General features: G+C 47.2%; 1 protein-coding gene across 3 annotated transcripts in view; it reads left to right on the top strand.

Moving 5' to 3' along the window:
* Window positions 1–24307, top strand: part of Gatad2a (GATA zinc finger domain containing 2A) — an 89298-nt gene that overhangs the window by 8892 nt on the left and 56099 nt on the right. The window contains exon 1 of one of the 3 annotated variants that reach the window (XM_032918530.1): window positions 10349–10643. The exons of the other annotated variants lie outside the window; for them this stretch is intronic. The gene's annotated coding sequence lies outside the window, so the exon portion shown is untranslated. Of the gene's footprint in view, window positions 1–10348; window positions 10644–24307 lie in introns of those variants that run through there. 3 annotated transcript variants of the gene reach the window in all.

Here is a 24307-nt window from a genome sequence, read left to right as displayed (position 1 = left end):
CTCTCAGTCTCATTAAGCAAGTAGTGTTACTATTGAACTACATCTCTAGCACCATTTAAAATATTTTAAATTATATTTATATATTTATTGATTGATTGATGATTTGTTGAATGATATAGGGTCTCACTATATCCTTAGCTAGCCTGGTACTCACAGAGATCTGCTTGCCTCTGCTTCTGGAGTGGTATATGTCACTGGATGTGGTACCACACACCATTAATTCTAGAACTTGAGAGACAGAGGCAGGCAGCCCTGAGTTTGAGGCCAACCTGGTCTATGGAGTAAGTTCCTAGATAACCACAGCTGCATAGAGACCCTGCTTCAATATTAATTATTTAAAAGCAGATTTATGTGTATGGGTTGCATTAGGATTCTCTAGAGTAACAAAGCTTATAGAATGAATTTCCCCCCACCCCTCTCTATATCTGGCTGCAGTCCAGATAGTCCGACAACGCTGGCTGGGAATGAAAAGTGTAAGAAGCCAGTGGCTGCTCAGTCAACAAGACTGGGTGTCTCGGCTGGTCTTCAGTATGTGCTGGAGTCTTGAAGGGAGCTCCAGTGCCCGTGAAGGAATGGATGTGCCAGCAAGCAAAGCGCAAAAGCTCTTCTTCCATTGTCCTTATATAGGTTCCCAGCCGAGGGTGAGGCCCAGATTAAAGGCGAGTCTTCCCACTTTAAAAATTCAGGATCAAGGGGTTGGGGATTTAGCTCAGTGGTAGAGCACTTGCCTAGCAAGCTTAAGGCCCTGGGTTTGGTCCTCAGCTCTGAGGGATAAAAAAAAGCCGAACACCAAAAATCAGGATCAAAGGCATGGCATATGCCTTCTCTCAAAGGTCCAGATTAGAAATGGATTCACCCACTTCAAACCAGAAAAAAAAATCTCTTACAGGTACGCTGTTCCTTTCTGCATTGTAGTCAAGTTGACAACCAAAAATAGCCGTCACATGGATGTTTGGCTTATCTGTACCACATGTGTTCCTGGTGCCCAAGAAGGCCAGAAGAAGGTTTAGGATCCACTAGAAATAGAGTTACAGATTGTTGTTAGTTGCTGGGAATTGAACCCAGGTCTTCTGTAAGAGTAGTCAATGCTCTTAATCATTAAGCCATCAACACCAACCTGAGGAATGCCTTTCAAAAAGTTATTTTTGTATGTGTTCATTTATTTACTTATTTATTCTGTATGTGTGTGGGTGTTTAGTGCATGCCATGGCATGTGCGTGGAGGTCAGAATCTGAGTATCAGCAGTCTGCCCTTTTCTGCTATGTGGGCCCAGAGGATGAGCTCAGATTGTTCGGCTTGGGGCAGCAAGACCCACTGAGCCATCCTGCCACTCCCCCACCCTCCTGCTATTAAAAAATAATGTAGGTCTGGTGATGTAACTGCAGAGCATGTACAAACCCTAGATTCAGTGCTCAGCACAGTTTAAACTCAGTGTAACTGATGCAAGGGGATCAGGAGTTATTGGCTACATAGAAAGTTTGATGCTTGAATGAGATACAAGAGCCTGGGAGACCTTGTCTCAAACAAATACTTAACTTAGTTTGAATTTAAAAATTGGAAGTATGACGTTTATTGCTTGATGTAACTTCCCATGCCGGCAAAAATCTCAAGAGTGTTTGCCTGCCTGAAGTGAGCCCTGGGTCTCACCAGTTCGGAAGTGAGCAGAATGGTGGCTTTTACTGAGCTGCCAGCCCAGCTGCAGACAAGGAGACAAGCCTCAACACCATGGGATTTCCTGGAGGTTACCCCTTGATGCTGCAGCCAGTCTCATTGGGAGCCTGAGTGTCTATTTCTGGGAGGTTTCAAGATGAAACCTCACTGCTTCTCTAACTTCCTCGCCTAGCTTCTGTTTCTTCCCTGGAAACAGAGGCCAGGAGGCTCTGTGGCATTTGCAAGGTTTATGATGGCTTTTGGCAATGGTTGATTCATGGTAACTGGCTGAGAAACCAGAGAACCTGGGGTAGTCAGTGAGAGCAGAATGCTCAGCTTTGAACCTGTGGAAACCATCATGCTGTGTGTTTGAGTCCTATGACATCCCTTTAGGGCAGAGGTATTAAAGTAGTTAAGAGCTAGGGGTTGGGGATTTATTAGCTCAGTGGTAGAGCGCTTGCCTAGCAAGTGCAAGGCCCTGGGTTTGGTCCCCAGCTCCGAAAAAAAGAAAAGAAAAAAAATAGTTAAGAGCAAGTAAAGTCTATCTCACACTGAAGCTTTTTTCCTTTTTTTGGTGGTGCTGAGTGTGGAACCCAGAGAACTGCTCATGTTAGGCAAGCCCCAAGAGATATAGCTACTTTCCTACTTGTACCTTCTTACTTGCTTTCATTAATTTTTTGAGACAGGGTCCTGCTGTGTTACTCAGGCTGCCTGGGACTCCATCTTTCTGTCTCTGTCCCCTTTTGACTACAGGGTACAAAATCTTCCTTTGTTGCCCAGGTTGATCTTCAAATCCTGGGCTCAACTGATTTCCCACTGTAGCTGGGACTGTTGGGCTACCTAGTGTTTTTTTTTGTTTGTTTGTTTTTTGTTGTTTTTAATTAATTTATTTTATTTATATGAATACACTGTAGCTGTTTTCAGACACACCAAAAGAGGTCATCTGATCCCATTACAGATGGTTGTGAGCTGCCATGTGGTTGCTGGGAATTGAACTCAGGACCTCTGGAACAACAGTCAGTGCTCTTAACCTCTGAGCCATCTCTCCAGCCCAGTTTTTTCTTTTTTTCTTTTCCTTCTTCTGAGGTTCTTGCTATTACCCTCGGAATTCAGGAACCTTTGGGATTACCACCATCCTTGGCTGGCTTTAAACTCTCACAGTTCTGTCTTATATCTACAGTTCTGAGATTATAGTGGGTACTACCCTATTAGCTTGAAATAAAAAAAGAAAAAAATCAGGGCTGGAGAGATGGCCTGATGCTTAAGATTGCTTGCTGCTCTTCTAGAAGATTCAAGCTCAGTTCCTAATACTTAGATTGTTTACAGCCACCTGTAACCTCAGATCCAACACTCACTACTGGCCTCCTTGGGTATCTATAGACAGACATGGGTTTGGTAGTGTACACATTAATCCTGGTACTTGGGAGGCAGAGGTAGATTGATCTCTCAGCTTGAGGCCAGCCTGTTTTACATAGTATGACCCTGTCTAAAGCCCCCAAAAGTATTTAAAAAATATTAAGAAATTCAGACAAGGAAGATTACTAGACATTATCATCTGACACAGAATCTCTGACCCAAACTCACTATGGAGTCCCAGGGAAGCTTGACCTGCTCCTCCTTTTGCCTCCTTTTGCCTGCTACCTTCTCAGGGCTGGGATGCCAGACACGCACTATGGCAGTCCCAGGGACAGAACACAAGGTTTTGTGTGTGCTGATTGAGGATTCTACTACCTGAGCCCCTTGGCCGTTGCTGATTACCTGGGGAAGGTGAGGGTTCTAGTAACTGCCTGCCTTGTCATGTATTGTAAAGTTAAGAGTGCACGAGGTTCCCTTTATCCTGATGTCACTCTGTTCTATCTGAATAGGAAGGTGCCATTTTGACATTGTTGTTCTGGGGTGAGGCTGGAAGTCTCAGGCTTGATGTTAATCTACCCAGGTCAATGATTGGACAGATATTTGTTTCCCTTAAGTATGGACTGTGTCAGGGCTGGAGTCAGAAAGCAGGTGGGTTCTCATTTAGAGAACAGAAGTGGAGTGTGAGGGGAGTAGAAAGAGGACTGTAAAGGAGTTCCTGATAGGCCTTTTTCTGTTCTCCTTCCTCTTAACACGATTTGGGAGATGGAGAGAAAGGCCCACCCTGGAAGTGGCTATGAACAAGTACAGTCACTGTGCTTGTGACTAGCTCCCATCTCTTGGTTCCTGTTGCCCGTGAGTGGATACTAGCTTCCTCTTTATTTTCTGTGCACTCTGAGAACTCTGTGCAGACTTAGTTCTTACACCCCAATTTAAGCACTGAAAATCCTTCTTTGTGAAATGGCATGTATCCACAAACCCAGAGACCCTATGGGACAGGGTGGACAACCAGAGCACTGGTGTCCTGTTGTGATATCACCAGGTTACCTTTTGAGGGGCTACCAGGGAGGTGTTATTCCAGAGGACCAGCAATTCCTGGCACCCACATGACAGCTCACAACTGTAACTCCAGTTCCAGGGATTCCAAACCCCTCATACAGACAAGCATGCAGTCAAAACACCAATGCATATAAAAATAAAAATAAGTTAAAAACAAAAAAAGAATACTTACTGCTTTTCCAGGGGATCCAGGTCTGGTTTCCAGTACCTTCATGGCAGCTCACTATCATCTGTAACTCCAGTTCTAGGGGATCCAATACTGTCTTAGTCAGGGTTACTATTACTATGAAAAAACACCATGACCAAAGCAGCTTGGGGAGGAAAGGGTTTATTTACCTTACACTTCTTACATTAATGCTTACACTATTAGCATTAATGGCAAGACAGGAACTCACACAGGGCAAGAACTGGAGGCAGGAGCTGATGCAGAGGCCATGGAGGATGCTGCTTACTGGCTTGCTCCATATTGATTACTCAGCCTGCTTTCTTACAGAGCCCAGGACCACAGCCCAGGGATGGCCCTCCCCACAATGGGCTGAACCCTCCCCCATCAATCAGTAATTGAGAAAATGCCCTAGAGATTTGCCTAAACCCAGTCTTATGAAGGCCTTTTCTCAATTGAGTTTTTCTTCACTCAGATTAACCTAGATTGTGTTGAGCTGACATAAAACTAGGTAGTACACATACTCTTTTTTGGCTTTTACACATGTGACACATGCCAGGAAATACATGCATACATATATATATTCCCAGAATTATAAGTGTGAGTTACTCTAACCAGCTGGTCTCAGACTCTTGAATTTATTATTTATCTGTAGTGCTGGGGTTGGACCCCCTGAGTTTTATCTCCTATTCTCAGGCTCTTGAGTTTAAATGATCTTCCCTCCTCTTGAACAGCTGGGTCTACAGTCATGTGCTGTCATGTTCTGTTACCAGCCCTATTTTTATTTTCTTGGTTCTGGGGATAGAACCTAGTTCTTCACCCATGCCCAGCATGATGTCTACTTTATTAATGAACAGTAGCCTGGCCCTACCACTAGTGGTTTTACTTATTTTTTTGTTAAATAGATATAAAATTCTGGATACCCGGAATGCTTTCCATAATTCATCTGATAGGAACTTCTTCAAATGTCACATCATTAGAGAAGGGCTTAGCTTTTCCTGTGTGACCCAACCTTCCTGTTTTTCATTTCTTTCTTCATTCTCTTCTCCTATCCCCTCATATGGGGATGCCTTATTCTGTATGCCTTGATCCTGAAAACCTGACTGGGATGTTGAAAGAATGAGGAAAGAACAGACAGACAAGCTGGGATCAGGTGGGCTGTGCTTGTTCCGATTGAGGTCATCTACTGTATAACAACCTGGCACCTTTGGGTGTTTCTTTTGTATAGCACAGAGGGGAGGAGTTAGCTAGTCTGGGTAGGAGGTTCAATAGGGGAGCAGTCTCATTTGCATCCCGGAGGAGGAAGATGTATGCGCTAGTCTTTGAAAACACTGCCAGCATTTAAACTGGAACCAGAGGTAGGCTTTGCCATCCCTCTAACCTAACCCTGGGAGAAGGTTTTATCAATTCCCATGGCTTCTGAGGCATTGGCTCCTTCATGTGGCTGTGCCCATGCCAACAATACACATCCACTGAGGACTTCATCCACTCTTTACACATTCACCCAGGACTTTCTCAGCTCTCTACAGTGGAAAAAGATCTTAGGGCTTCCACATGAACAGCAAGCCCACTGCCCTCTAGCACTAACCTAGTTTTAGCTTTCTTTTTTATTTTGAAACAGGGCTGTCTAAATGCCAGACTTTGGGAAAAGGAATTTCTTGAGAGACCTGACATTGTCTTAAGTTACCCAAGCTGGCTTTGAACTCACTTTTCTAGTCTAGACTGCCTCAGCCTCTCTGCTGTCAGGATGTCCTGTATCCCCATCCAGATGGTTCTTTGGTTCTTATGCTGCTGGGAACCAAGGACCTTGAGCTTGCTAGTCACTGGCTTATCTCTTTAGCTGCAACTGAATCTTTTTTTTAAATACTTTTTTTTTTTTTTAAGAGCTGGGGACCGAACCCAGGGCCTTGTGCTTGCTAGGCAAGCGCTCTACCACTGAGCTAAACCCCCAACCCGCTGCAACTGAATCTTAGCCTCCCCTTCTCTCTTCCTCTTTTTAGTTTTTTGAGGCAGGATCTCATATAATTCAAGGTAGCCATGAACTCCTGATCCTCCTTCCTCTGCTTCCTGAGTGCTTGATGATGTTTGTACCTGTTGTCCTTAGTGTTTCTTAAGAATGCATCTGTAAACTGGGGTCATTCTATCTTTTTTTTGTTTTTTTTAAGATTTATTTATTTATATGTAAGTACACTGTAGCTGTCTTCAGACACACCAAAGAGGGTATCAGATCTCATTACAGATGTTTGTGAGCCACCATGTGGTTGCTGGGAATTGAACTCAGGACCTCTGGAAGAGCAGTCAGTGCTCCTAACCACTGAGCCATCTCTCCAGCCCCATTCTATCTTTCTTATTCTCCATCATCTTCTAGAGCATGCTCCTGTTGGCCTATCACCTGCGATGCTATTGGTACCAGTGTTCTTTCTACAAGTTCTTTTTTTTTTCTTTTTTTTCTTTTTTTTGGAGCTGGGGACTGAACCCAGGGCCTTGTGCTTGCTAGGCAAGCGCTCTACCACTGAGCTAAATCCCCAACCCCTTTCTACAAGTTCTTGACCATCAGTTAGGAATGCATTTTAAGTTTTGTTCACCAAAAACTTGAATGGAACTTTCAGTAGAATAGAAAAGTGCAGTGTCCAGCTGAGTGTGGTGGCTCACACCTTTAAATCCAGCACTAGGGAGGCAGAGGCAGATAGACCTTTGAGTTTGAGGCCAGCCTGTTCTACAAAGCAAGTTCCAGGACAGCCAGAGCTACACAGAGACCCTGTCTCAAAAAAACAGAGAGAGGAGAGAGGGAGGGAGGGGGGAGGAAGAGGAAGAGGGGATGAGGAGGAGGGAGAGAAAGAAGAAAAAGGAAGGAAAGAAAGAAAGGTGCAGTGTCTCCAGTATTCAGCAGCGTACCCTGCACTGTTCCAGTGCTCTTGCTGTGGATTCTTTTTTTTTTTTTTTTGGTTCTTTTTTTTTTCCGGAGCTGGGGATCGAATCCAGGGCCTTGCGCTTGAAGCGTTCTACCACTGAGCTAAATCCCCAACCCCTGCTGTGGATTCTTGAGCCAACCCCAGCTTCTGCTATGAAAGGAGACCCAAACTTGGAAATTTAGCCCCCAAGTTTTTTTCTTCCCTTCAGTACCTTCATTGTGTAGGAACAGGCTCAGATGTTAGTTTATTTAATAGTGCATTAAAAGATAATTAGGGGGTTGGGGATTTAGCTCAGTGGTAGAGCGCTTGCCTAGGAAGCGCAAGGCCCTGGGTTCGGACCCCAGCTCCGGGAAAAAAAAAAAAAAAAAGATAATTAGACTATTTTTTACAGTGGTTGGGGAGTAAGGAGGCTCGGCTATTATTAGTAAAGTTTTTTTTTTTTTTTCTTCCTCTCCCCTCTTCCCTGGGCTTCAGGCATGTTGGGCAAGGTCTCCACTGTTGAGCTTCAACCCCTGCTAGAGAAGTGTTTTGAAAGTGGTTCACTAACATCTTTTTTTTTTTTTTTTTTTCCTATTCTTTTTTTCAGAGCTGGGGACTGAACCCAGGGCCTTGTGCTTGCTAGGCAAGCGCTCTACCATTGAGCCAAATCCCCAACCCCGGTTCACTAACATCTTAAAGTGGTTCACTAACATCTTGTTCTTAGGGCAGAGAAAGCAGAGGAAAACATGGTTGGTAATTAGGGTGTCTGCAGCTTGGACAGTGTTGTGAGCAGCTTCATAAAAGTCAGCCCAATGCATCAGGGCAAGGAGATTTCCATTCAAACAGCCAAGCCATAAAAGGACCCCCAAAGAGGCCTGCTCCCACTACCGCTTCATCATTTGTGTCCCTAGCTCCGTTTCCGTCATAGAAGGAAACCCTGTTGTGTTTTACCTTTGCTCTCTACCCAATATTTTCTCAGCTAGAGAAGTTGACACTGTCCTCTGGAGCAGCCCCCTGTCACCAGTCCAAAAGGTTGTGTCATTAGCTCATTAGCATGTCACAGCTGATGCCTCCTTCTTTAAACTGGACAGTTTGTCACCTTGGTGGCTCACAAAGGGCTCAACAGTTTAGACTCTGGAATCTACCCTGGCTTGGAGTTTCAGGGTTCCCATTTGACCACACTTGGTTCAGTTCATGGTTAATTAAGTTGGCATTAATCGGAACCAGGTGAGGTAACATTTTGCTTGTTTTGCTGTAATGCACACCATCTGATTAAGCACTGTGGCATCAGTGGCTCTTAGAGCAACAATGCTATGTGCAGTGGAAGCCCTGGATTCTGCCTACCTATCCTTCCTTGTGCAGGGATGAAACAGGAGGACCGGGACAAGTTTAAGAGCTTTTTTGTTTGAGCAGAAACATTTGCATTTCTTTTCCAGGTCCCTCACTGATTGATACTTTGTATCTTTTTGAGGTTGAAGAGTGCCTCTCTCGTAAGATACTGCAAGGTGTTGCTTTTAACTTGGAAGGTTTAGGTATAAGTAGGGGTCAATGACAAAGTTGCCAACTGTGAAACTCCACAGAAATTCTGACGGACTTTGGGAAGGCAGCGTTGAGGATAAGAATTTTTTAAATTTTTCAAATTTGGGTTGAGACCCACTTATGGGTTAAAAGTATTTTGATGTTTTTCCCAACACAACAGAAGCCATCAGATTACGTTACAGTTGTTGTGCTGTAACACATTCCAGTTATGTGTGTTACAAAAAGGCACTTCAGTTTTCAGGAGTCCAGATGTCTGTCTCACCACCATTTTAAGCTGGAATAGGAACATGGCAGGAGTCACTGTTTCAGTGATTCTGATATTAACAACTACTTTGTGACACTAGGCTTTCTTTTTTCTTTTTTCATTTTGTTTTTTTCCCCTCAAGACAGAGTTTCTCTGTGTAGCCTTAGCCATAGTACAGGCTGGCCAGGAACTCATCCACCTACCTTGAGGTCTGTCTGTCTTTCTTTCTGTTTTTTGTATTTAAAAAATTGATGTCATGAGTGTTTTGCCTGCGTGTGCATCTGTGTACCACATGTGTGCTTGTTGCCTGAGGAGGTGAAGAGCCTCCGTGTGGGTGCTAGGAATAGAACCCATGTCTTTCACAACAAGAAGTGCCCTTAAACCACTGAGCTAACTCTTAAGCCTTGGACTTTGTTTTCTTAAAGTTTCTTTCTTTTTTTTTTCTTTTTTCTGGAGCTGGGGACCGAACCCAGGGCCTTGCACTTGCTAGGCAAGTGCTCTACCACTGAGCTAAATCCCCAACCCCTTAAAGTTTCTTTATGATGTGTATGAGTGTTTTTCTGCTGTACTAGGTATGTGTTTAAAGACAGAAGGCATAGATCCTTATGGAAGGTTGTAAGTCACCATGTGGGTGCTTTGGTCTTCTGCAAGAGCATCCAGTAGTACCTTTAACTGCTGAGCCATTGCTCCAGATGTGTTTTTTAATTAACATATTTTAATTGAGAGTGTGCTCAAGTCAGAGGACAACTTTTGTGTATGGAACTGAGGTCGTTAGGTTTGGTGGCAAGCTTCTTTAAACTACTGAGCCATCCTGCTGTCCTGAAATAGGTTTTCTATGAACTTTTTACTTTCCTTGTTGAAATTGTAAATTGGCTTTAGATGCTTCATAACCTCTCCATACTTGCTTCCTTTCTGGTTATTATTGTCTCCTTGGTGTTACTTGAGAGGGTTGAGCGCAGGTTTGTTTTCTTGGAATTCCTTCTTCTACAGAGGCATAGGCCAGATGTGGATTACTGGAAGGGGACAGCTGTCCACCTCTGTATCTGGAGGTGGTTTGGCTCAGTGGGTAGGTTGAACTGTCTGCGGCTGGGGGAAGGAACCGCTGAGCCCATCGCACCCTCTCATTGGACGTCAACACCGAAGTTCCTGAGAGAGAGCCTTGCGAGGCCCCGGGCGCGTGTCTCAGAGTCACCAGAGGTGGCCGCGCAGGGCTCGGGCGAGGTCAGCGTGAGTCAGCCCTGGGCGCGGCCGAGCTGTTCACACTAAGCTGGCCAGGGCTGAGGGGCGCTTAGCAGCCCAAGCGGGAAACCCATCCGCTTAGCGCAGTGTCGCCTGGTCTATGGGGCAGGGAGGGCGGCGCTTCCGGGTAGGTCCTCCCAGCCTCGCCTCCAGGGGACCCCGCCCACAACAGACCCCGCCCATAACGAGCCCCTCCTTCTCGGGCCCCGCCCATCCGGGCGGGCGGGTGGCGTCGCCTTTAAGAGCTCCCCGGTGTTTTGGGGGCCGCGGGCCGGGGCGCGCTGACCTGGTGCGCATGTCCCGGGCGGTGACGCCGGCGCCGGGCTCCATGTGTGCGGCCGAGGGGCGCATTATCTGGCCGGCGGCGCGGGCGGGCGGAGCGGCGGAGCGAGCGCCGCGGGCCCGAGCGGCCCCTCAGGCGCAGCGAGCACGCGCGGCCGGCGCCCCCCGCCCCCAGCCCCGTGGACACGCGCGCTACCCCTGGGCCCGGTCGGCGCGCGGCCGGGTAAGTTCCCAGCAAACTTGGCAAGGCGGGGCGGGGGCGCGGGAAAGTGGGAGCGCGGTCGGATTCGGCGAGCTACGCTGCGGTTCGCTTCGCCTGCGCCGCTGGAAAGTTCCCTGCCGCCCGCGCACGTGGGGCTTGGGTCCGGGGTCCCGGGAAGTGGCCGAACCGCCTCGCTACCTCCTGAGCTTTTCAGGCTGGCAGGCCGCCCCAGTGGGGGCGGCGGGCGCCCAGCACGTGGGCGAGTGGCGTGGGGTGAGAGTCCACGCGAGGGTCGGGGGTCCCGGCCAGGCGGCGGCGTTGAATCCGGCGGCGGCTGCTGCGGCGGCGGCGGAGGCGGCGGAGGATCCCGTGTCAGAATAAGAGTCCCCGCGCGCCCACGCCTGCAGGGCCGCCCCCCCCACACCGTCCTGCTTGCGCTCGCGCCCTTCCTGCTTGACCCCGGGCAGCCACGGGACCCTTCCCCCTCTCTAGGTTCCTGGCTTCCTCGTGGCCCTCCACTTTAAATTTGCCTCCGGTCTACGATGTGGCTCTAATAATTTCTTTTTTCTTCCACCTGGAACGGGTTGGCATCAGTGACTAGACAGCAGCAGCTGGCCTTTTAAAGGGATTAATGCCAAGAATCGGAATTGATCACTTCAACAAGGAAAGGCTTCTGGGCAGGCCTCAGCCTCAGCAGGACACCGATATGGGTCTTCGGTCTCCGGGACCCAGAAATGAATGGGACCCCTCATTAGGACCTGTATGGCAGTCTGTGTGGTGTGTTTCCTCCCCACCCCTGCAGTTTAGCAGAGTTCTACGTACCTGACCCACTGCAGGTAGTTCACCCTTATCTTGGGGCTTTGGATTCTTTAGGACAAAGTCCGAGGGAGTCTCCTGAGTCTTACTTTTTTTTTTTTTTTTTTGACGGCATTAACTTCTTTTTGTCTTCTTGGAGTAGGCAGCACTTCTACGTCCCTGTTAATGTGTGTCCATTCACAAAGCGATAGATACCTGTTGTGGACATAATCCTGTGTGCTGAATCTGAGTCTCCCTCTTGTTCTGGTCTCATCCTGCTGTTTGGTGGTTACAACTTATCTTTAAAGCAACATTGCACCACAACACTGTGAATACCCTCCAGTCCAGTAGCTTATACCTGGCTCAGTGTGTCTGGGCAAGTTTCCGTTGCAGGTATAGTGAGTACCAAAAATGATCCCTCAGATGTAGGGTGTGTAATACCTAATTTCCAGTTGAGTTACAGCTTCTACAGGTCCTGCTGTTCCTTCCGGGCTGCTTAGTGGAGGGGCAGTGATTGTGCATTCCCTTTTGCATCAGAACTGGGGAACGATGCTGTTTTCAGCCTGACTGTGAGACCTCCCCCAGCTCCCGGACTTTAGGCAAGCTTCTTGTACCTCTGCAGTGTTATCTGATGACAGAACACTGTGCCAGCTTTTCTGTGTCTCTGGAGAACAGAATCCAGCTGGCCTTTGAGGGGCACAGTCACCAAACTTCTGCCTCAAACCCACAGTTCTCTACAGGAAGCAGTTAAATGTGGGAATTGCCCACCCTCTACTACCCCCTCTCTATCCACCTCTTATTCTTCATTAAGTTCTGAAATATTTTAAAAAACAATGTTATTTTTTGTGTGTTTGTACTTATGAGCATCTGTGGAGTCAGGACAACTTTCAGGAGTTGCTTATCCTTCCACCATGTGGGTTTGAGAGAAAGAGCTTGCATGATGAGGCTTCCGGGCAAGTGTCTTTTCCAGCTGATCAACAGGCCAGCCCTCTCTTTAATTCAAAGATTGCCTTTCCCTTGGAAGCTATGTAGTTCAGGAAATGGGAGCATTTGTGCATTACTGATTGATCGCTATGCCTTGTTAGTTCCACTTTGATGACATTTCTTTAGTGTCATGTCATCTCTATTAATGTGTCATTTGATAGGTCCTGTGATGAAGCATGTTGTGATGGTGACAGATCTTTATAATGCCTGGGTACAAGCCTCCTTGGGAAGCTTTCTGGAATCTGTTGTGTCTGTGTGCTGCCCCACCTCCACCCTCAGTAAGGAGCTATTTTGTGTTGGTTTTGTTTCTTTTTGAAGCAGGGTCTCACTCTAGCTAAGGTTGACTTGGAGCTCACTATATAGCTTAGGTTGGCCTCAAACTTGTTACAATCCTCAGCCCTTCTTTGAGTAATAAAGCCCATCCTTAAGACTTAGATGTTCAGTTCTCCAATAGCTGTCTGACTTGTTCTGCACCATTTATTCTGTGAATTTCTGGCATTGCAAGTAGTTATTTGCAGATTGATTTATTCAGTGCATATCGGTGTGCATACTGTGCCTCTGGCTTTATACTAGGACTCCCTGCTTAGAGAGGTGCAGTGAGATTAGTGGGCCAAGAAAACTTGGGGACAGAGGGAGAAGGGCTATATGACCTTGTGGACCTGGTATGAGAACTTTTTCCCTTTTTGGGGGTCACAAAATAAGTAGAGATTGAGTACATCAAGAGCAAAAGGAAGTTTCTGGGTAGAAAGTACTTGAACTGAAGGCAGCTGGAATTGTGTTCTCTCTCTCTCTCTCTCTCTCTCTCTCTCTCTCTCTGTCTCCTCTCCCTCTCCCTCTCCCTCTCCTCTCCCTCCCTCCCTCCCTCCCTCCCTCCCTCCCCTCCCTCCCCTCTCCTCTCTGCGTGTGCACCTCCGGCTCTGCTGGCACTGCAGCAACCCCATCCCCAATAATAGGCTTGGCAGGCTGGCAGCAGGTATTTCCCCTGAGAGCAGTGGGAAGTATCAGTGGAGCAGACAGAGCCCAGGCCAGACCTCACTTACTAGATCTGAACAGACAACTGAGAGGTGGTTTCCCACTCAGCTCCACACTCAGCAGTGTTAGCCTTTTCGGGAGAAAATTAAGATCTTGACATGAACAGTCTTGGTGTTCAGGCCTTTCCGAGAGTTGAGTTTAAGACTGCCCCAGTACAGCAGCTGAGTGCCTGAGTTTTGAGACTCTAGTGTTTTTGTGCCTTACAGGGAGCGGCAGGACTTTTTTCTTTGCCCTCGTAAGTGAAGTAATTTATGCTCAGCGTAGAGAGCTGGGAAGATTATGAAACAGGCTGGTAGGTGCAGTCTTAGAGGAGCATGGCTGGGGTTTCCTCCTAAGAACCAGAAGAACAAGTTGTTAGCGCCACAGTTTGAGGCTGAGTGTGATCATGGTCAGTGTGGATGCAGCTTCAGGAGGTGACAAGACTGTCAGGTAGCAGGGACTGACTTCATCGTCACCTGAACGAAGTGACCTCTTTGGATTGAAGTACTAAGGCAGTGGTTGAGCTAATCACAGCAAAGTAGATGTCGCCAGTCTTGGGGAAAGAAGAGTGCCTGTTCTGCTTGGCACTAGAAGGCTCCTGCCAACGTGGACCAGGACTTTCCGGTCAGGAGAATGTCAGGCTCAATCCCCGTCACTCCCCCTCCCCGAGCTTTCCAGGCTATATTTGTGACCTCTTTTTGTCTGATGAAAATGTAGGTTACTCTTTTAGAAGACAAAGAATTTATTTTAGTGGAATACCTGTAGGTAGACTAAGGACGGCCCTCAGGTTGCCCAGCCAGGACCTCTTGCTCCTGTGTGGGCTGCACTGGTCTTCTGTCTTCATCTTCGAAGAAGTACTTGTTGTTTCCCAGATGAGATCCTTAGGGATTTTTGTTCCATATTCTGTTCTACTTTCAGTTCTGGGTTCTTTATATGAAAGATAAAGATGTCACCTATGTCAGGACCCAGAGCATCCATCTGGGCTGGGGGATGGGGAGGGAAGAGGAGCTCCTGGCAAGCTGAGGTAGTTGTGGGGGGGAGGAGGTTTGAGGTTGTAGGACCCTTGGGGCTACTTGTCCTCAAAGATAAGCAAGGTACCTCCCAGATGGAAGTGTGGCTGGGGAGAGGGTAAAGGCCACTTGTTTTAAGGATTTGTTACCAACTCTAGCAGTTCTTTCCAGCCCTGAGCCTGACCCACCTGGCTAGTTTGGTAGGTCTGTTCCTACAGCCGACCTGAGGTGGTGCCTTTGAGTGCTTTGGGCTGCTGGATGGCCTGACTTAGCCGGCTCTGCCAGGGTGTGAGCTCCTCCTGCCACTTGCAAGTGACTGCTGCTGAACCGCCCTTTGGTCTCCTTTTCTGGAAAAGGGGTGGTGCTTTCTATCTGCTTGGAAAGAGTGTGTTAGGAGTTAGTGAGATAAGGAATGCTCACAGTCTCTTCATGCCTGGGGTAGAGACGTGGGCTTCAGCATAGTGGAGTGCTGTTAGGGACGCCAGGCCACTGTGTACTCCTGTATGGAGCACATTTCACCCTGGAACTGATCATCAGATGTCTGTGTGCCCTGCAGAATCTCACCTTAGCTTTGTGTCACAGCTTGGCCTCTTGTTCCATTCAGATGAAGGAGGCAAAGTCCAAAACCATGAGGAGGTGCTTGAGGGTCACCTGGGTTGTTCTCTGAAGAACTCATACTCCACCTTTCCTTCCCTTTCTTCTTCCCTCCTTCCCTCCCTCCCTCCCTCCTTCTTTCTTTTTGGCTAGTCTCTCAGGCCTCTGGCTACACCAAGTGGCCAGATTGGCTCTGTCCTTGTCAGGAAAGGAGGCAGCCTTCTTATAGAGCCCAGCACTCTAGCTTCAAGGTGGCCTCTTCAGTTTTTACTAGGCAGGTTGCCACGGACCCTTTGGGAGCCGTGGATCCTACTTAACTGTCTTTGTCATGGCGTAGCTACTGGTGGATTGTGGGGTGGTGCATGCAGTGGCCCCTGGGTGCACTAGGGTCTTTAACTTTTCTAGAGTCCCTTCTAGAGAACAGCTTTCCAGGTAGCTCTTCAGCTAGCTTGGGTAGGCAAAATTGTCCACCAATGCTTAATTTAGCCTTTTTCATCTTAGGTGGCCACCTGACCTTGTAGCCCCAGCTTGTTCATCTGTTGGCGAGTGATTTTTGATTTCCTAGGATAGCTGTGAGGAAAGTGGGAAGTGTCAATAAACAGGGTATTCCAGCCTCTGCTCTTCTCACCTTGAGACTGGTTACCACAATGTAGCCCTGGCTGGCCTGGAACTTGGTATGTAGACCAGGGTGGCCTCTTAATTCACAGAGATCTGCTTGAACCTGCCTCCCAAGGAGTTCACTACCATGTGACTGGGCTTTCTTTATGGTAGAATTCCACCACAAGCCAAGGATGTGGAGGTTGGTTTGTTGTTTTAGATTTACGTATTTTATTTTGTACACAAGTGTTTTACCTGCATGTTCATCTGTACCAGGTGTTGCCTAGTGCCTGTGGAGGTCAGAAGAGGGTATCAGATCCCCTGGAACTGGAAGTTACAGTTGGTTGTGAACCACCGTGTGGATGCTAGGGACAGAACTTGGGTCCTCTGCAAAACAGTCAATGCTCCCAATTGCTAAAGTATCTCTCCAGCCCTGGATGTGGAGGGTTTGGGAGCAGGATTCTCACCTGCATGCTGGCTGGCCAGGTTATCTTGAAGGAGAAAGGAGCACCTGTGTGATAAACCTGTTGCCCTACCCCATCACTGCTCCAGACACTGCTCCTGCACAGGTGGCCTTTGGGACATATTTGGCACTGTGGAACACATCCCTACCTTAGCTAACTGCTCACCTCAGCTGGTGACCTGGGTACAGGTTTCTGTTCTTTTGAGTTTCCAGGTGTGGGTTTTGTACAGAGATGTAGTTTCTTGTGTGCTCATTCTCATTCATGTTCACAGATGAAACATTTTTTTCCCATCTGCTGCTGGAGGTTTGACTAGGAAAGCAAAATGGCATGTATGCGCAGTTGTTCTTGTGTGCTCGTTCTCTACCTTGTTCCTTTGAGACAGAGGCTCTCCCTGAGCCTGGAGCTCACTTGTTTTTACCTTGGCTGGTGTCCAGCAAGGCTCAGCAATCCTGCTCCCACCACAGCACTGGTAGGTACGAGGCTGTGATCTACTCGTTATGTCATGCTGGGAACCCAGCTCCAAGTTCTTGTGTTGGAACCACAGGTTCTTTTACTTCTAAGCCATCTAGTTAGCCCCTGGTTCCTATTTTTTGACTGTAGACTAGGCTGGGCTTGAACTTATGGTATGCCTTCTGCCTCTGCTTTCTCAAGGCTGGAATTACAGGTATGTGCCATGAGTGCTTAGCCAAACCAAATTGTCTTAGAGCTGGGTTGAATTGGTTGAGTTACTTTTAAACCTGTGACATACTTGGCTTGGGTGTCATTGACTGGGTGCCTGAGTTTTCTCCAGTGTCTCATTTGGTGCTCCAGTTTTTGAGTAGGTTGAGTCTTATAAGTGGTAAGGTTTCTTCAGAGAATTCTTGAACCAGTTCTGTCCAGAGGGTTCTCTTACGACCATTGATAGGACACAGTTCCTGGTATGCCTGCCTTTTTCTTAACTTGCTTGGTAGATGAACTCATGACTCTTGCATCACTCCAGGAAAGCTTGCTTGCTTGTGACCAATGGCTCATTGGGTAGCTCTCACTGCCTGTGTTGACCAGGCTGGCCTCTAATTCAGAGATACACCTGCCACTGTCTCCTGAGTGCTGAGACTAAAGGAGTGTGTCACCTGTTCAAAGATTTATTTTTCATTGATTTGCTTCTTTAATGCCTCTTTGTATGAATGTATGTGTGCTTTGGGTATACCCAGTGCCCACAGAGGCCAGAACAGAGTGTGGGATCCCCTGGCATTGGAACTGAACCAAGAGCAGCCAGGTCTCTTAACCACTGAGTCATCTCCAACCTGTTGTTTGTTTTTGCAGTAAAATTTTGTGCAATCTTTTCTCCTGTCCACCTGCAGAAGTCATATTTCCTGGTGATGAATCCTAGGGAAGAAGTAGGAACTTGACATCAGTAATGGGTGGTACTGCCTCACCTATTTTATTTTTCTTTTTGAGATAGGGTCGTTCTATGTACCTGACTGTTTTAGAAATCACTGTGTAGAGCAGACTGACCTTGAATTTATAGAGATTGACCTATCTTTGCACTCTGAGTGCTAGGGTTAAAGGTGTATCATGGCACTTAGCTGTTCATTATTGTGTGTGCATGACGTGTAACTGGGCATTCCTCTCCTTCCACCTTTAACCGGATTCTAGGGAATGAACTCGGATTGCCAGGCCTGTAGCACTTAAGTGCCTTTACCTGCTTAGTCATCTTTCGTTTTGAAGTTTAGGTCCTGAGTATGAGGGTCATCATGGTTAGATTTTTCAGGCTGTTTCATTAAAAATGGAACTGTTAGGTCAAGGGTGATTAATGGTACTAGTATGCTTCAGGCCCTGGGACGAGCACCGCAATAAAATAAAATAAAGAGTACCTTTTTGGGGATAAGGAGATAGTTCAGTGGTAAAGCTAGACAAAGAGCAGGCACCTGTAATCCTAATGTTCCTACAGAGATGGAAGTGAATATAGGAGAATCCTGGGAGTCTCAAGGGTTAGCCATCCTACTGCCTACAGCACTGAGCGCTTGGACAGAATACTCTGTCTCCAAGTGGAAGGTAAGGGCTGAAGCCTGAGGTTGTTCTTTACCTCTATACATGCACTTTGTCTTGCATGCACCTGTATTGGCAGACAGGCAGCGACACACACACACACACACACACACACACACACACGGGGGTGGGGAAGGGAGGCACACAGACACAGAGACACAGACACAGACACAGACACACACAGATTTTGAAAAGTAGCCTTTTGGGCAGCAGACCGATGTAGTATCCCCTGTGAGCTTTCCTTTGTGCTCTGCTCTGTTGAACCCCATACTTTAGGGTGAGCCAGGAGACTCTTCATGGTACAAACTGGAAATTAAGGCCCAAAAGGGAGAGAGACTTCATACCATTGACTTGTAGTAGGAAGGAGCTGGGTGCGGGCTCCTTGTAGAGTATCCCTGGTCAGTTTGCCTGACCTGTCATTTGTTTTAGGTTTGCTTAGTTTGTTTATATAGGTCCAGTTTCCCTTCTCCTGGCCTTGTCTGCTTCTGAACTTGAAGTCATTGTGTCTTCTCTGCTGAGAAGAGGACAGGATGTGAGAAGGAAGTTATGCAGAGCTGCTTCAGGAATCTCAGGGCTTCCTATCCCAGAAATATAGCGTGATGGTTTAAAGCTTAAGCAGTGCTTCCTTATCTCATTAAGAAGTAAATGTGATCTGGGTGGTGATGGTGCATACCTTTAATCCCTGCACTTGTGAAATAGAGGCAGGCGATCTCTGAGTTTGAGGCCATCCTGGTCTACAGATCGAGTTCCAGGATAGCCAGGGCTGTTATACAGAAACCCTGTCTCAAAACAAACAAACAAATCAAAAAACAAAAGAGTGTAGGGGTTGGGGATTTAGCCCAGTGGTAGAGCGCTTGAGGCCCTGGGTTTGGTCCCCAGCTCCGAAAAAAAGAAAAAAAAAAGAGTAAATGCTCCTAACTGTAGGCCCACTTGAGATTCAGAATTAGCCCTGGCAGTGGGGAGCAGCAAGCAGAGTACCTATCAGCCCTGTGGCAGCTCTGGCAATGCCCAAGTTTGTCCAGGGGGAGGTAAGCTTGGCACACCCTGCTTAGGGTGATGTTGGCAGAGGGCTCAGTGTCTTGCATAATCCCCCAATCTGTGCTAGAGTTGGAGCCCCAGGTCCTGTGTATGCTGCATGTCAGGCTGCCCCTTTTGTATGACTTTTATGTCTGGAAAAGTCCATTGTGGTTCTTGGAGTGTTCCCCACAGCATCACAGAAGACATGGAGCCGAGGGTCTTGGTTTGGGATTGGGAAGGTGACTTTTCTGATACTAGAGATTGTGGGAAGTGCAGAGGGGTTTTCTCTCTCCAGAGATAGAAAGCAACAAAGATAGGTGGCCCCAGGGAAGGAACCGTACAATCTTTGTTGTAGATTGAGTTGGCACGAGGTTGCTATCTTTTGGCAGTGATTGGAGTTCCCTGTATTGTCATGACTTAACTGAAGAAGCAGGAAGGACAACAAGCTGCTCATGGTCATCAGTGAGACTCCTGAGTCGGAAAGGCACTGTTGGGTATTTTAAAACTTATTTTTTTTATTGGGGGCAGGTGTGGAACCCAAGGCTTCATGCATGTTAGACAAGAGTATTACCCTTTTTGAGTTATTTTAAAAGTTTATCCAAAGGCTAGGGATAGAGCACTTCCCTAGCACACATGAGTTCTGAGGTTCAACACCACAAAAGAAAAAGCAAAAATTCCATGGGCACATGAAAGCCTAAGCTGCCATTGTGGTCCTGGAGTGCGGCACAACTCAGGCTTTTTTCCCCATCATGAAGTGACTGGGTGGAGAGCAAGATGGGGGTTTCTGAACAGAGCTGCTTAACTGGCAGGTTGGGATGGATGACAGAAAGACAAGCATGGCCCCAGTCCTTGCCCAGCGACTTTTGAGCTTTGAGCAGCTTCTTTATTACTTCAGCATCTCTGTGCCACCCTCTCCCACTATCCTAGGCAGAGCTATGGTTTCTTAGGAGTAGTGGAGTAGCCAGTTCACCCTCTGGACCTAGGGTTTATGGACAGTGTAATGGGCAGGCGTTGGGTCATTGTTGAGCATTTACACAGGAGAATGTGAAGTGTACCTGCGCAAGACTGTGTGGGCTTCTGTGCAGGAAAGCCCTGGGGAAGGAAAGACCGTTGGCAAAGACAGGTTGACACTCCTATGACCTTGGGTTTGTCTGCTTAAATAAAAGAGGATAGGTGTCAAGAGATACATTGGGCAGGTTGGTGGTAGTTAACTGGAGTCAGAGACTAGGGACTTTTTGTCTGCTTGCTTGACAACTGTTGGGAGTAGCTCCCAGGCTCTGCCTCTCGTGAGCCCTGACTGAGATCCTGTGCTAGTTAGTAAATTGTCCTCACTTGGCCTTGGAGGCCAGTGAACTGGGGACTGGGAAGAGCTGTAACAATGCCTTTAGACAAGAAGTCAGTGCGAGGCTTTTTGAGATGGCACTTGAGTGGGGACTAGAGGGTAATGCAGATTCTAAGACTGAGTCTGAGTTTTAGGGGTGCAAAATTGGTAGTTAGGTAGAGGGGGGAAGACCTGGATCCTAGAGAGGCTAGATGTGAGTGAGATAGCCCATAGCTCTGGTAGCCTTTTCCTGCTTTGTTGCCCTGAGTGGAAATGTGGTGTGACCATCTGCTCTCTGCGAGCTTAGGGAGTGAATCTGACCCTGGAGGAGGTCATCATTCCTCCATAGACAGTAGTGCTCTGTGCAAGTGAGTGTGGGGAGAGTTGAGAGAAAATTGTGGCAGGTCTCTTGCATGTGCAGGAACAGCCTGCTCAGTTTTTCTGTCAAATTAGAAGGACCCAGCCCCTACCGTAGCTGGGAAAAGAGCTTTTCAGCAACTAACTTAAGAGTTAGTTGGGAGCGCATGTATTCAAGGTTCTTAAGCTATTCAAGCTTGGAGGATTTTAAGTTTTTATTTATATAATTATTTTTGAGACAGGTCTCATGTAACCTAGACTGATCTGGCACTTGCTGTGTAGTCAACTAGCATTGACCTCCAGATCTCCTGCTTCCATATCTTTCATTGGGATGAAAGGTGTCGGTTACCACATCTGATCTTTTGATTCAGGGTCTCTTCATAGCCCAGACTGGGCTCAAACTTGGATGTGTGAACCACTGTATCTGGTGTCCAATTTGAATTTTGGAACCTTTTCCAGAAAGACCCAGGGAAGGAGCTAGTATGATGATGTTTGCTGCCAAACCTGTCAGCTGAGTTCCATGCCTGAGACCTGCATGGTGGGAGAGAACTGCTTCCTAGACGTTGTTCTTCCGCACATGCACACCTTATGCCATAGAGAGGGTGGGCTGGGGCTAGAGATGGCTTACAAGTTAAGATGGCTTTTCTTCCAGTGCACACACATCAGATCCGGGGTATGTAACATAATCTGGGGACTGGAGAGGTGAACCAGTGAGTGAAGCACTTGCTATGCACTGAGTTTGACTTCTCAGCAGGAGCAATGTCTGTAGGACCAACATTCACTATGGGGTGATGAGATGGAGACAGGAAAGACTCCTAGTTCACACAACCAGTTAGCCTGCCATCAGCAACGGTAACAGGTGCTGCCTTGAGATGGAAGGTGAGGACTGACGTCATCTCTGACCTTCACATGCAAGGCATGGCACTTCTTTCTGTGCCTGTATTCACACACTTAGGCATTATGTGTGTGCACATGTGTACACATAGGAAATTTCCTCAGAAACACTTTATCTAGTAGCTTTTGTGATGGTTTCATGAACTGCTCAGATGATTTTGAGTTTTAGTTCTTTTGGCAGACTTGGGAGGAAAGATGGGTGTTCTTCCCAGGATACTGGCCTGAAAGTGGGAAGAGGATGTGGTTGTAGGTAGGGGACTTTGAGTTAAAATGGCATATAAGTGATCATCGTCAGGGTCCTGATTGGATACTGGATAGGAGAGGCTAGGATGAGGTATGCTCTGGTGACTGCTTACCCTTAGAAGTTTCTGCATACAGCCTTTCCCCCTTCTTGAGACAGTGTCTCCCTGTGCAGTTTAGGCTGGTTTTAAACTTTGGATTCTCTTGTCTCAGTTTCCTGCCATTCTTGGCTGCACACATACTTTGACCCTGATTGTCTCCTGTGCTGTCTTGAGCTATATGTATGTTATCTGTTAGAGATGAAGGTAATGATGGCTGTTGGCTTATAAACCAGCCTGCAATTTGTAAGTCTCCAAATCCCCTTTTTCTGCTTGTAGACTGGCAGGCAGTTACTGTCTTGTTAACAGGGGCTGGTGGTTGTGGTTGACTGTGTTTCTGGAACTTACCAAGGATTTTTTTTTTCTTTTTCTTTTTTCTTTTTTTCGGAGCTGGGGACCGAACCCAGGGCCTTCTACCACTGAGCTAAATCCCCAACCCCATCATCAAGGATTTTAAAACAAAACCCTGAGTCTGCCTGGAGCCCCAGGCCTGGGCTATGGAGAGCCTGGGGCTAGAGTCCCATCAGAATCAGGAGTAACCTAGGCCTTCAAGTGCTACTCTCTCTACTATTGTCAACACCTGAGAGACTGGGACAATGGCTCTGACATCTCAGCTTCAGGTTCCTCACTGTCAAGTGTGGTCTCAAGGGAAGTACCTTATGTGGAAGGGTAGCAGTGATGGAGACCTTGAAGGTTGTGATGGCAGTGCTTCCTAATAGTGGGTGGGTTTTGCTGGTACCTCCTGGGTATTGGGGGTGATGCTGGCAGCCCTTGATTCTGGTTATGGGGATCAAAGAATATTTATTAGGCATCAGAAGACTAACCTTTATGGTCTACCAGCATGTAGACCGCGTAGTTACTTGTTTACTGTCTTGTGTTGCCAAACTGGTGTATACTTGAGATTGGAGTTAGCAGAGGTTTCTGAGACTGCTCACAAATACCAGGTCCTGTCACCTGGGAATGTGGAGGTGCTGAAATCAGTTTTCCAGAGGTGAGGTTAAATGGGAACCATCTTACTCTAGACTGCAGATTTCCCTGTGGCCATTTCTTTTCTTTTTTTTTTTTTTTTTTTTTTTTTTTTTTTTTGGAGCTGGGGGACGAACCAGGGCCTTGTGCTTGCTAGGCAAGCGTTCTACCACTGAGCTAAATCCCCAACTGTGGCCATTTCTTTAGACATGCCTTTTTTTTTTTTTTTTTTTTTTTTAAATAAGCTTTTGTGGTACAGTGAAGTGACTTGGTAGGCAAAGGTGTTTGAGTTAATCCCTGGTCCCACATAGTAAAAGGAGAGAAGTTGTCCTGTGGCCTCTTCGTGCATGTTCCCACACAGAAATATAATGAAGAGGATCCCAGACAGCTGGAGATGTGGCTTAATGGTTAAGGGCACTGACTACTCTTACTGGGTTTGGTTTCCAACACCTACATGGTGTCTCACAACCATCTGTAACTCTACTTCCATGAGATCGATGCCCTCTTTGACATCTGTGAGCACCAGAAACACATGTGGCACACTGATATACAGGCAAAACAGCCATACACATAAAATTAAAATAAAATAGATGTGCATAGGGAAAAAGAGACAGATGGATATTTGTGTGTTTGATGCCAGTCTCATCTATCACTACTGAGTTTCAGGCCATTCATTCAACCACCCTGCCTTAAAAGTAAATGAGTAAATAGATGTACTTTTAAATAAAGCTTCGGGTTGATGTGTGAAGCAGTTTGCACATACACATGAAGGCTAGGGACATGAGTCTTTTAAGATTCTGCCTCATCTTGACATCTCTGGCTGGGTATGGTGGCACATGCCTTTAATCTCAGCATTCATAAGGCAGAGGCAGGAGGATCTCTGAATTCTGGGACAGCCAGAGCTACATAGTGAGACCTTGTCTTTAAAAAAAGAGTCTTTAAACTAATAAATGTGTGCATTGCCACATTTACATATGTGAAGGGTCAGGACAACTTGCAGAAGTTGGTTCTCCCTCCACCGTGCAGGCAGCAGATGTGGCTAATGCCTTTGCCTAGGAGCCGTCCTGTGGGCCTTGTCTAGTGCCTTTGCCTAGGAGCCGTCCTGTGGGCCTTGTCTAGTGCCTTTGCCTAGGAGCCGTCCTGTGGGCCTTGTCTAGTGCCTTTGCCTAGGAGCCGTCCTGTGGGCCTTGTCTAGTGCCTTTGCCCAGGAGCTGTCCTGTGGGCCTTGTCTAGTGCCTTTGCCTAGGAGCCGTCCTGTGGGCCTTGTCTAATGCCTTTGCCAGGAGCCATCTTGTGGGCCTTGTCTAGT

Source organism: Rattus rattus, chromosome 13 (genome assembly GCF_011064425.1).
Source record: "Rattus rattus isolate New Zealand chromosome 13, Rrattus_CSIRO_v1, whole genome shotgun sequence".
Classification (NCBI taxonomy): Eukaryota; Metazoa; Chordata; class Mammalia; order Rodentia; family Muridae; genus Rattus; species Rattus rattus.
This window is presented reverse-complemented; position numbering and strand designations above follow the sequence as displayed.